Raw genomic sequence first — 14101 nt, 5'->3', positions numbered from 1 at the left:
GTTCCTTCAGGGTGCTGAACCTTACAGGTACTCTGCCTTGAAAGGGCTCTCCTGGAGCCTCTGCTCCTGGAGCCTCTAGACTCCAGTCTAGACTGGTTAACATCCACCTGTGGCATGGTAGTTAACCTGGGATCGCTTGTCAGAAAATCTGAGGGATTTCCTTTGCTGCTCTAGCATGTTCAGTGTCGTATTTTCCATATCTCATACCTTCCTTTTTAAACGTTTTTTAAATATTTATTTTTAAGAGAGAGAGAGACAGAGTGAGAATGGAGAAGGGGCAGAGAGAGACAGAGAGAGAGAGGGATACACAAAATCTGAAGAAGGCTCCGGGCTCTGTGGCTCGAACTCACGAGCCATGAGATCATGACCTGAGCCAAAGTTGGACGCTTAACTGACTGAGCCATCCAGGCACCCCTCATATCTTCCTTTTTTAATTGACTGTAAGTTAGTAGGTCACATCTTCTAACTTCCTGAAAAGGGGGGATTGGGAGCTAAATTTTTTTTTTTAATTTTTAAAAAATATTTATTTTTTTTTTAGAGAGAGAGAGAGAGAGAGACAGAGAGAGCAGGGGAGGGGCAGAGACAGAGGGAGACATAGAATCCAAAGCAGGCTCCAGGCTCTGAGCTGTCAGCACAGAGCCTGATGTGGGACTTGAACACATGAACTGGGAAATCATGACCTGAGCCGAAGTCGGAGGCTAAACTGACTGAGCCACTGAGGCGCCCCAGGGAGCTAAAATTTTTTAAACGTTCATGAAATTTTTGTTAAACTATCCTCAAACTTTACAGGTAGTTTGGCTGAGTATAGATTTCTAGATTGGAAATAATTTTTCCATTCCAAATCCAATACTGCTTGTCTTCCTCCTTTCTATAGGGGAGATGAGCTCTGTTCTAGTTCCCAGGGTGCTGACACTGAATAGTGACAATTCCTCGGTACACTGGGTGAGTGGTATCCTTACTGAGCCCCTTCACAGTGGAATCACATCTACTCTAAGTCATTTCATTGATAATTCTTATTTTTTCTTTTCTCTCATTCTGGTTATTGGGCATCCTGGACAAGTTCTTTAATTTTCTTAACTTTTCTCTCTTATTTTCCATTTCTTTCTGGCAGTTTCTTCAACTTTGGCTTTCAATGCTTCTAATTAGATCTTTCATAATTTCTACTTTTCATATGTTTAAATTCTAACAGTTCTCTTTTAAGCTCTGAAAGATGTTTTCTAGCCCCTTGACAGTGTTCTTTTTTGTTTTATGGTTGCAATATCGTAACTTCATTTAAGAAGCTTTCTTCAGGCCTCTGCTATCTGTTCCTATCTTAGACCAAGCTCTAACAAGCTTCCTGGATTCTCCCAAAGGGTAGGAAGAGGAACTCATCAACCATGGGTTGAATGAGCTGGGTGATTTTATAGTTGGGGAATCTCAGATGTTAATATCTTTATATCTCCTGTTGATGAGAAAATTCCTCAGAAAAGACTTGTGTTTAATACCCACTACATACCAGGGTAAGGCAGGAACGACCACTCAACAGTGTAGACTAGGGGGACAGGATATGATCGGTTTCTGGACAGACTTGCAACTAATTGTTTTTCTAATTTTAGTCCTTTTTATCTGCCACAGTGGTAGTAGGAAAATTGGATATGCAAACAAAAATAATCCTTAACTGTTATGTCACATTATACACAAAAATTGACTCAAAATGGATCATATACCCAAATATAAAATCTAGAACTTGAGAAAACACAGGAGAAAAAATTGTTGTTAACCTTGGAGTAGGTAAATACTTCTCAATTAAGACACAAAAGCACACATTATAAAAGAAAAAAAATTATTTTGACATTACCAAAATTAAAACTTCTGCTCTTCAAAAGACACCATTAAGAAAATGAATAGGCAAACCATAAGCGCTAAACTGACAAAGAGCTTGTGTCTAGACTCCATAAAGAACTACAGAGCTTAGGGGCACCTGGTGGCTCAACGGGTTAAGCATCCGACTTGGGCTCAGGTCGCGATCTCAAGGTTTGTGGGTTTGAGCCCCGCCTCAGGCTCTGTGTGCTGACAGCTCGGAGCCTGGAGCCTGCTTCGGATTCTGTGTACCCCTATCTCTGTGCCCCTCCCCTATTCACGCTGTCTCTCTCTAAAAAAAAAAAAAAAAAAAAAAAATTTAGGGACGCCTGGGCGGCGCAGTCGGTTAAGCGTCCGACTTCAGCCAGGTCACGATCTCGCGGTCCGTGAGTTCGAGCCCCGCATCGGGCTCTGGGCTGATGGCTCAGAGCCTGGAGCCTGTTTCCGATTCTGTGTCTCCCTCTCTCTCTGCCCCTCGCCTGTTCATGCTCTGTCTCTCTCTGTCCCAAAAATAAATAAACGTTGAAAAAAAAATTTTTAAGAACTACAGAGCTTATTATTGATAATAATAATATAATAATACTCTATATTACGAGGAATAAAAGAAGACAATCCAATAAAAAATGGGTTAAAGATACAAAATATCATGGGGCACCTGGCTGGCTCAGTTGGTTAAATATCTGACTTTGGCTCAGGTCATGATCTTGCATTTGTGAGTTCGAGTACCACATCGGGCACACAGAGTCCGCTTCAGATCTTCTGTCCCTTTCTCTGCTCCTCTGTTGCTCATGCTCTCTCTCAAATAAATAAACATTACAAAAATACAAAATATCATGAATTCCATTTCTATGAAATATCTAGAACGGTTAAATCCATAGAGACAGAACAGAGGACGGTGGTAGCCAGGGTGTAGGAAGAGACAGAAATAGGGAGTAACTGTTTTATATGTATGGGATTTCCTTTTGGACTGATAAAAATGTTTTCGAACAGAAGGAAATGGTAACTGTATAATACTGTAAGTTTTATATCAGGTGAATTGCACTTCAGTGTAAAACAAACTGGACAAATATGTGAATAAATGCTTCATCAAAGAGTATGGCCAATAAACACATGTGGCCAGTAAACACACAAAAAGATGCAGAACACCATTACTCATAAGGGAAATGCAACTTAAAACCACAATGAGATACCACTATACCACTATACATACACTATACATACATACATACATATATATGTATGTATATATATACTGGAAAGAGGGAAATAAAAAAAGGTTTACGGTATCATGTTTTGTTGAGGACATGGAAGAACTGAAACAATCAGATTTTAGGTGGAAATATGTATGTTAAAGCCACTTTAGAAAAAAACTTTGGCAGTTTCTAATAAAGTTAGATATATACTAATCACATGGCTAGTCATTCTACTCTAGGATTTTCCCAAAATAAATAAAATAATATATCTGCACAAAAAAATTACAGATAGGTGTTGATGGTAGCTTCATTAAATAATAGCCCCAAACTGGTAACAAGACAACAGATGAATGGATAAATAAATTGTGATGTATCTTTATAATGAAATACTACTCAGTAGAGAAAAGAAACAAACACCTGACACAGGGATGAATCTTGAAAACAGTGTGCTGAGTGGAAAAAACATAAACAGTTTATATCAAATTATAGAAAAGGCAAATGACTCTACAGTAACAGTAAACAGATCTGTCATTGCCTGGAACTGGGGCCAGGCAGGATTGACAGCAGAAGGCATATGGAAACTTTTTGGGGTGACGGAAATAGTCTATGACTTCACTATGAAGTGACTCTACATGGTAAATGTATTTGTCAAAACCCAATGAACTATATGCTTAAATGGGTGCACTCTATTGTATGTATGTAAACTGTATTGCATATAAATTGTACCTTCAAAAAGTTGTTTAAAGGAAAAAAAAAAAGGGTAGAGGAGACAACTTGAAGAAAATTCCACTGGAGAAACATAGGATAATTATGGAGAAGAGATTGGAAAACTTATTGTTACCTATGGAAGTTGCTACAGTTCAAACTCATTGTGCTAACAACAGGCAAACAATGAGAAAGAATCAAATGCTTAAAAATCCATTAGAAAACTATTATCCTTTGCAAAGAGGCGTTTCCCCTTGTCATTATGAACTTTCAAAGGAAAACTGATATAACTTAAGCACATGTTTTCTTGTGCATCTTCAACAAATACTGAAAATGATCTCATACATACATACAAACATTTATTTAAATCGACTGCTCTCTGCACTTTTTTTAAAAGTAGGCTTCATGCCCAGCATGGAGTCCAACGTGGGGCTTGAACTCACGACCCTGAGATCAAGACCTGAACTAAGATCAAGAGTCGAACACTTAACCAACTGAGCCACTCAGGCGCCCCTGAAAACCACTTGCTTTTAGAGACAACTCTCAGAGTATGAAATTATAAATACATTTGGATATTTTTTAAAAGGAAACAAATACATTATTAGTGTTTCATGAAACAAAACTTAAAATCTTACCTTTTTCATGAAATCTCCATTACAAGGAACCACAAGCAAATTAACTATTAATTCCACCCTGAAAACATTAGGGTTGAAAACGCTCCCGTGTTCTCTATCTGAGCAGGCTCTCAATAAAAACTCTTTCCATGCTTGAGAGATTGAATGAGGCTGTGTTGTGAACACACACACAGCAAACTCACATAATACTTAACTGTATACAGTGTTCACAGAAATATTCAATCACTTATTCACTCACTAGTGAGTTCATTTAAAGCTCACTGAGCTTAAACTTTGTAGGATATGTAAGGAGGGAAGGAGTCAAATAGAAATATACTTGAAAATCAAAAGATTTGAGCAATGTTAACATCTAACACTAATATAATGTATTATGGCTAATTACAGCATTGTCATAGTGTCTATTTAATCCTTCACCTGAGGAAACTAGGCATTGTTGACAGATGAGTAAAGTGAGGCTTAGAATGTTTTTAAAAAACCTAGCCAAGACCGTATGGAGATAACTGAACCAAGTCTTAAATGCAAGGCACTTGATTTGGTATTTTTGTGCCATAATATCACGTTACAGTAACAAGTTGTACGAATGTAGAAGAGTGATTAATTTTGTGGAGTGGAACAGAAGAGAACATCTGAGAGCAACTAGCATTCTAGTCTGCAAGGCAAGCACCAAGAATGCAACAAGGAATTAGCTCACGGCAAACTGCATGATGACACTCCAGAATATCTTAATCTAATCTTTATAGAGAGGCAACGATTTTTCCTACTGCTAAGTCAAACTATTTAAAATATACGTAAATCATATCTAGAAGAACTTTATCCACTCTACAACTTTCAAAAGATACTTTTAAATGTTTTGACAAGAATTATATTAGAATATTAAGGTCAGAATGTAAGGAATTTATGCTAATTATTTTCTAAGTCTGCTAGTGTAATAAAATGAAAAAGAAATACTCTTAAATCACTTGAAAATAATTTTATTAACTGTTTGATACTGTATGACTTTAATCCAAGACCCAAGTGGGAAAGAACACAAGATTACTCTTCCATAATATTATCCTATTTAAAACAGTATGCTATGTGAAAGCAAGGATAAAAGTATACATTTTTTTTTTTTTTTAATTTTTTTTTCAACGTTTTTTATTTATTTTTGGGACAGAGAGAGACATAGCATGAACGGGGGAGGGGCAGAGAGAGAGGGAGACACAGCATCGGAAACAGGCTCCAGGCTCCGAGCCATCAGCCCAGAGCCTGACGCGGGGCTCAAACTCACGGACCGCGAGATCGTGACCTGGCTGAAGTCGGATGCTTAACCGACTGCGCCACCCAGGCGCCCCAAAAGTATACATTTTCGTGTTGAATTTATAATGTCTTTTTTGGTCCACAGACCATTTCCTATCATAACCTTTGGGAGTAAGTGCTTTAATGTTTTGTTTTGTTTTGTTTTTTTCCTCAAAGGTCTATTCACCTTTAATTACCCCATCACCCAACTTGCCTCTCTGTTCCATGTCTAATTAGGGAGGCTAAGGCAGAGTCTTGGGGAATCAGGCTCCATTTCCTAAGGAGGAAGTCCTAGACTTCCTGTAAGAGTGGTCCTGCACGAGTTCATTTAATGCCTGCTTGACTATACTGATGTGTCCTGCACTGTTTTGTAAGCATTATTGCTTAATAATATATGCAAAAGTCAAGATGAATATAAAAACTTCCGTGGATCTGCTTTATAAAACTAGAGAGATTTTCTTGTGTTGAGGAGAGAAGAGGAATTAGCTAATACCTTTTCCTTAAGTCTGTTCTGGTATTTGCCTTTATCTCAAATAACCAAGGAATGGTGCTCTTACTCTTCTGCCCTAGAGAAGAGCTATTAATATTTCCCTTCTCCCTTTTTTCTTCATGCCTGGCCACACACGCTTTCCCGCCTTGCCCTGCTCACTCAGCTGAAGCTCAGGGCTCACCAGCTCAGGCCTGAGGTGGAGTCACTGTCCTCATTAGTTCAAATGGATTGGAACTGTGGCATTCAACAGTCCAAACCAGAGTTAGCTTTATCAGCAGCATACAAAAAATTCCACCCACTCGTTGCTGCTTCCTGCTCAGTAGATACCATCTCCTAAAATCAGTGCTAGTGTGATAGGTCTGAGCAGAGAAGGGCCCCCTCCCTGATCAACTTGTTTTTCTGGACTCACCAGAGATGTTCCCCATGAAGCACATCATGTTTTAAGGGAACACAAATGGCTTCCCAGGGAGGAAAGAAATACCATGTGAGTAACTCTGGGACCTTAAAAAAGTTACTTACTGTATGAACTTGAATTTACTCATCTTAACATGGGAATAAGGGATCCTAATTGAGAGGCTGTTGTGAGCATTAAAACAGTAACACAGGGCTTAGCACAGTGACTGGCACACGTAGATCAATTTTTCCTCGGCAGGGTCCTTAGGCCAATTTTATAATAAGATTTTCCCCCATACAGTTCTTGAACATTTTTGTTAGATCTATGTCTATATCACTTGCAATTTCGTTTGCTATTTTAAATGTTTTTTTTGTTTGTTTGTTTGTTGCCATGTTGCTGGTGTAAACAAGTACAGTTGGAGTTTTATACAGAAAATTTTTGTTAATCCCTCAATCTTACTAATATTATTTGTGATACTTTTTATGAAGTTTTATGTAATCATGTCCTCTGTGCATTATGACAACTTTGCTTCAGGCTTCCTAACCCTTATGTTTTTTTTTTTCTTTTTTTAATTTATATTTTCTGACTGCACTTTAGGACCTTCAGCACAGTGCTGAAGAGAAGCTAGTGACATTGGGCATACTTATCCTGATTTTGAATAAAATGTCTTCAGTGTTTTATAATTAAGAATGAGGGGCGCCTGGGTGGCGCAGTCGGTTAAGCGTCCGACTTCAGCCAAGTCACGATCTCGCCGTCCGTGAGTTCGAGCCCCGCGTCGGGCTCTGGGCTGATGGCTCAGAGCCTGGAGCCTGTTTCCGATTCTGTGTCTCCCTCTCTCTCTGCCCCTCCCCCATTCATGCTCTGTCTCTCTCTGTCCCAAAAATAAATAAACGGTGAAAAAAAAACATTTATAATTAAGAATGATGTTTGGTAGATATCGTTCATCAGGTTAAACATTCCTAGTTTGCTGAAAAATTTTTTAAATCATGCCTGGGTATAGGATCTTATCAAATGCATTTTCCATATTAATTGGAATGACTATATGATTTTATCTCCTCTGATAATGTTGTAAATGACAATTATAGCTTTTTAAGTTAAAGCAATTTTTTTTTTTTTACTCCTGAGATAAAGCCAAGATCCTATTTGCTATGTTTTGTTTGGGATTTTTCTATGTCCATGAGTGATACTGACCTTTAATTTTACTTTTCATAGTAGATTTAATTTCATTTCTCAAAGCAATTGACTATTTATATTATTTTCATATGATAAGTTGACAGGGATTCTTTTTTTTTTTCCTTGAAAAATCTGTATGAGATTTGAATGATTTATCAAAAGTTTGAAAAAATTTAATAAATACACACACATACACACACCCCTCAGATCTTTATCCATTCATCTATTAATGGACACTTGAGCTGCTTCCAGATGAGTAAAGTTTACCAGTCAAATCTGAAACATTTCAGCTACTATTTACTCAGATGGTTTTTCTGCACCCTCCTCCCAACTTTCCTGCCATTCTACCACTCCCATTACATGTATGTCGGTGCACTTAATGGTGTCCCACATCTCTATGAGGTTCTGTTTCATTTTCTTCATTCTTAAAAAAAATACTTTTAAATGTTTATTTTTTGAGAGAAAGAGACAGAGTGCGAGTGGGTGAGGGGCAGAGAGAGAGGGAGACACAGAATGGGAAGCAGGTTCCAGGCTCTGAGCTGTCAGCACAGAGCCAGATGTGGGGCTCAAACTCACGAACTGCAAGATTATGACCTGGGCTGAAGTCGGATGCTTAACCGACTGAGCCACCCAGGCACCCCTCATTTTCTTCATTCTTTTATTTCCCCTCTAAGGATATTTGCTATTTGGGAGATTTCTATAATTGTACAGAAATGATTTATTTTGGTGTGTCCTCTTTCTTCATAAAGATTGAGTATTTATTAATTTAAAATGTATTTATTTTGAGAAAGTGAGAGCAGAGGGGAAGAGTAGAGGGAGGGAGAGACAGAATCGAGTGGGGCTCAAACTCATAAACTGTGAGATCATGGCCTGAGCAGAGATCAAGAGCCAGACACTTAACCAACTGAGCCAAGATTGAGTTATTTAAAAGTCTTCACAAGTACTCTGAATCTCTAAAATACTCTGTAGTCATAAATTTGAGATTGAGTTTTAACATCCTATTGAAATTACCATACTCTTTTTGGGAAGAATTTTAAATTTGATGAAAGTCTTAAAAATATGTAATGTTTCAGGGTGCCTGGGTGGGTCACTCGGTTGAGTGTCTGACTTCAGCTCAGGTCATGATCTCTCTGTTCCCGAGTTCGAGCCCCGTGTCGGGCTCTGTGCTGACAGCTCAAAGCCTGGAGCCTGTTTTGGATTCTGTGTCTCCCTCTCTCTGTCTCTCTCTGCCCTCCCCCTGCTCACGCTCTCTCTCTCTCTCTCTGAAAAATAAATAAACGTTAAAAAAATTTTTTTAAATAAAAAGATATGTAATGTTTCACAAAGTTGCATGTCATCTTTGTGCAGAGGCTATAGCAGTTTCTGCGCCATTCCAATTTTAGTGTAAGTGCTGCCAAAGTGAGCACTCGACATTTTTCCCCCTCTCTCCTTCACATTGTGCAAGCTCAATTACTCTGGATTCATATTCACAACCTTTCTTCTGTCAGCTCAAATCTACTGCTGAGTCTATCTAGTGAAGTTTTCATTTTGGTTATTACACTTTCTAACTTTAGATTTCCCATGTGGTTCTTTTTTATAGGTTGTATCTTTTTCTTCTATTTTGAGAGAGAGAGAGCGAGAGAGAGAGAGCACGTGAGTCCAATGGTGGAGAGGCAGAGAAAATGAGGGGGGGGGGGAGAGAGAGGATCCAAAGCAGGCTCTGCGCTGACAGGAGTGAGTCCAATGTGGGGCTCGAACTCATGAATTGCAAGATCATGACCTGAGCTGAAGTCAGACACTTAAACAACTGAGCCATCCAAGTGTTCCTAGAGTTATATCTTTTTACTGATTTTTTCCATTTGATTAGACACCGTCAACATTCCACCCTTTAACTCCTGAGGTATGGCTTCCTTGAATTCTCTAAACATATTTATAATGGCTGCTTTGAAATTTTTGTCTGCTGGGGTGCCTGGGTGGCTCAGTTGGTTAAGCAACTGACTTCGGCTCAGGTCATGATCTCACGGTTCGTGGGTTTGAGCCCCGAGTTAGGCTCTGTGCTGACAGCTCAGAGCCTGGAGCCTGCTTCAGATTCTATGTCCCCCTCTCTCTTCCCCTCCTCCACTTGTGCTCTCTCTCTCTCTCAAAAATAAATAAAATGTAAAAAAAAATAAAATAAAAAAAAAAAGAAATTTTTGTCTGCTAAGTCCAACATGTGGGCTCCTTCAGCTGCCTGCACTTTTTTCCTCCTGTGTATAGGTCACACTTCCTTGTTTCTTCATAAATCTTGTAATTTTTTGTTGACAACTGAGCATTTTTGACAGTGTATTGTGGCAACTCTAGATATGGATAACCCGCCTACCCCAGGGGGTTGGTACTGTTGTTAATCAGTTATTTAGTGACTTGTCTGAACTTTTTCCTGCAGGCTGCAGTATGTGATGTTCCTGCTCCGATTTTTTTTTTTTGTTTGGTTTTAATCTTTTCACATGGTTACCTAGGGGTCGCCCATAGGTCAGCATAAGCTACTTTGAAAGGTTGTGCTTAAGCCCGCTTGGAAGTTAGATTTTTACTCTTTGCCGTTGGGTGTATACACCTTGGAGGTTGCTATCATGGTTCAAGGAGGTAGGATTTTGTGCTCCTGCCTCTCCATCAGCCAGGGCTTGTATTACTCCTTCGGAGTCACTCCTGGGAGGGCATGGCCTTGGGCTGCCAAACTGCCAGGGATGCGTCTCCTTTATTTTAAAGTCTAGCTTCCTAGGAGCTGCTTCTGGGTCAGAGCAGCCTACTGTTCACCTAGTATGGTTGCAGGGGTGCTGAGGCCTGCGGTGCCAGTGAGACTCGCACTCCGAATCTTCCCTGTGGGTTGCTCTGATTGCTCCTGAGTGGGGGCAGCTGAGCACACCCTTCTTGAGTCTGAAAGTTTTACTGATACTAGGAGGGTTCTTCTTGGCTATGTCTTTTCCCTGACGCTCTCTGTTAAAACTGCCGATTGCTTGGTCATCTCTTTATTGACACAGTATCACAGGGCTATAGGCAGTCTTGGAATTGCTCTCCACCAAGATCCCCATTACTTTCAACAACACCCTTGAGCAGAGGATTGTACTCTGTTTCAAAAAAGGTCAATTCTCTCAGGCAGTGCCATAGGGCTCTTCTTCCTTATAACCTCTTGTCCTCTGGGCAGAACCTCTGTGCCACTACACAGGCCCGGGGGTGAGGATGGAGTCCCCTTCTCCTGGAGTTACACTTCGGATCCAGAGTGCGTGTTGGGGTGGGGGTGGGGACACTGATCTGGGGCTGCTTCTCTGCTCTGGTGCCTCTGTCCTATGGGTGAGCTGGGATAGGACAACTGGGCCAGTATTCTTGGCCCACCACACTTGGGGTAGAGCTGCAACGTGGGCTAGGAGATCTCCCACAGTGAAACTGTACCCTAGACTGTGAGCTGAGGGGAGTGGGGGCTTCTTCTTGACTGCAGTACTATAGCAGGACCCCAGAACAGTCTTCTTAAGACAACTTGGGCTGGTGGGGGCATGGATCATGTCTCAAGGGCCACGGACTCCTTGTTCTTTCTGACACTTAGTAGACTTTCTTGGTTCTATTGATGGAATGTTTCTCCATTTGCTGTATGCCTTTAGGAAAACTTCCTGAGGCTTTAAATGATTTTTAAAGTTTTCTTCAGCTAAAATATTTGTTAGGGACAGAATTCACTGTGTCCTCACTCTGCTATTCTGAAGGCAGTCTTCTATTTTTTTCTTCAATTTACATCCAGGAGAAATTATGATCCCATGGATATTCTGCATGTGCTATATAGGAAAGCATAATGGCTCTTTAGCCATTATTTATAAGTTTTGAGAGTATTTGGAAAGTTTCCATCCTAAATTTGCAGACTTGAGTGTGAGTTGTTCTTTTTTCTTAAAAGACATCTTGATTTGTTTGAACACAATTGCTATGTCAGACAAAAGAAATGCAGTGAGGCACAGAGGTCCACAGAGCCATGATATAAATGTCACAAGATTCTTAATAACAATGGCACTTGTGGGTTTTTCACTGTATACCAAAACAGTGCTCTGGCTTTTGGGTGGCATCTAGTAAATCTATGATCCACTTATTTATGTGCTAAATACAGCAGGACTGCTGCTGGCTCAGGCTGCCTGCAAGGCACTAGGAATCTGACAATGAGCTACATAGACCCTGCCCTCTGTGCCTCCTTCGGGAAACACCTAATATGCATATAAATATACAATCACAAACTGTGGGAGTGCTAGCAAGGCAATAGGCAGAGTGCCTTTAGATACAACTTAGGGTGGGATGGTCTAACCAGGGTGGTCAGGGAAGGTTTCTTAAAAGAGCTGAGTCCTGAAGAAGGATAAGCCAATCATGCAAAAGTTTGAGAGAAGAGGACTTAAAACATAGAAAACAACATATACAAAATCCTGTAATGGGAAAGAGCTTTTCCATGACTACGAATTTGAAAGAAAGCTAGAAAACAAGAAAGAAAAAGAGAGAGAGAGGAAGAAAAAAAAAAACAAAGAAAGAGAGAAGAGATTAGTAAAGTGGTAAAAAGGGTAAAGACTAATAATTGTGATTTCAATTTGCATTGTTCTTTTTTTTCAATGCATTATTGTAAATTTAAGTTATATTTATAATCAAAGTTATATTAATAATAAAATTAAAATGTTGACAAGCATTTGTAAAGAGAGGAGAAAATGGGACGGGAAGGAAAGGACCAGGTAGGGGTAGGAAAGAGAGGCATTCACCTAGTGGAGGCGTCTCGTGGTTGGACGTGGCTGGTACCGTGACGCCCAGTAGTGGCTGGAGGCAACGGCCATGTGATGACGGCCTGGTGGAGGCTGACCTGAGAGGAAACCAGGGGTGACAAATGACGGGCATGTGTGCCAGGCAGCACACCTACCTCCTGCCATCAATGAGTCAACAACAGGGTGACACCGGACGGGGTTTGATAAAATCACTGTTTCAGAAACAGAAGTCTTGGCACAGGGTGGAGGATGGCTTGAACGGAGAACTTTGCAGAGGGTCTCCTTAGACCAACATGAGGTCACTGCTCTGATCAATGGCAACTGTCTCACAGAAAATAGTGAAGCTGCAAAGTGGTGTTCACGGGCCAAGTCCAGCTGGTTGATATGTTTTCTTTGGTTTATACAGTGTTAAAACATTTCTAAATTAGTTAACAGATAACAAAAATAGGGAGATTTTATGCAAACCTCAAATTTCCTGTGGTCTTAAGAAACCTAGAGTCTGGCAACACTGAGTGAACACTCGTGGATGAGGCACCAGCTTGTGAGCTCATCCCATGGGCCCTGGCCCTCACCCTTGATCCCCAACCCTTGTACGACTGCTGTTCTCTCTTGGCCTCTGTCAGCATGTGAGAATGCATTAGAAAAGCATTTCAGGGAGGAGACAGAAGAACATGGTCACGATGATGGGTGAGGGTCAGGGAAGGGTCTACACTAGCCTACGATTTCCTTTTCTTTTTCCTTTCATTTTTTAATTTATTGACAGAGAGAGTGCGCACATGTAAGCAAGAGCACACGCAAGTGGGGGAGGGGCAGAGGGAAAGGGAAGGGGAGGGAGAAAATCTTAAGTAGGCTCCATGCTCAGCTCAGAGCCTGACTGGGGGCTCACTCTCGCGACTGCGACACCATGACTGTGAGATCATGACCATGAGACTGTGACCTGAGCCGAAATCAAGATTTGGATGCTTAACTGACTGAGCTACCCAGGCACCTCTCTCTTGCTTACTCGTTGGTGGCCTTCTCAATTATTTCAGTCTAAGGTATATCAGACCAGCATCGGAGGCATCTGAGCAGACACTGTATCGGCATGTGGTCATGCTCAGAGGGAGAACCAGCTGACACTCGCACTGTTCTTAGTAACGTCTGAAATGCTGTGAGCTCAGCTGCTAGCCAAGCCCCATGGAGATTAGGAGATCGGACATTTTGAAGTGATGTGATGGTCAGTGTTAATAAAACTGGGCTTCCACTTTGGAAAAGCAAGTTGAGTACATCCTTTTGCTTTCCTGCCACAGAATACCCACTGGGCAAGGAAGATGTGCACGATCAGTAATCCCAAATCCGTGCAAGCTAGGGCTCAGGTCTAGGTGACTTTTCATACCCCACATATCACTGAGCCCTGAGCACTGCTGGTGGGTACCATACACGGAGCCTGAGGGGGGCATTGCTATTCTTAGCAGCGATAAACTTCCAACAGCAGAGAGAAAATGTGTCACAGGGAGGAAATAGGATGCTAGTGGTTTGAATAAGTGCCTCAGAACTGCATTCATTCCATGAGACAGACTTTGCCATTCAAAGTTCTTGGAATAAAAGTCTGGCAAGTGGATGCCACTTACTTAAAATCAATGTTCCACTCATGCCTGAAATGTAGACCCTGACCCCACATGAGATCC

General features: G+C 40.8%; 1 protein-coding gene and 1 non-coding gene across 5 annotated transcripts in view; both read right to left on the bottom strand.

Moving 5' to 3' along the window:
* SPIDR (scaffold protein involved in DNA repair) overlaps window positions 1-14101 on the bottom strand; it is a 499345-nt gene that overhangs the window by 74712 nt on the left and 410532 nt on the right. The gene's annotated exons all lie outside the window — the stretch shown is intronic.
* On the bottom strand, window positions 9007-9110 carry LOC111558600. Its single transcript, XR_002739695.1, has one exon. It is a non-coding gene; the product is annotated as a U6 spliceosomal RNA (small nuclear RNA).

The sequence above is a fragment of the Felis catus genome, chromosome F2, assembly GCF_018350175.1.
Source record: "Felis catus isolate Fca126 chromosome F2, F.catus_Fca126_mat1.0, whole genome shotgun sequence".
Classification (NCBI taxonomy): domain Eukaryota; kingdom Metazoa; phylum Chordata; class Mammalia; order Carnivora; family Felidae; genus Felis; species Felis catus.
This window is presented reverse-complemented; position numbering and strand designations above follow the sequence as displayed.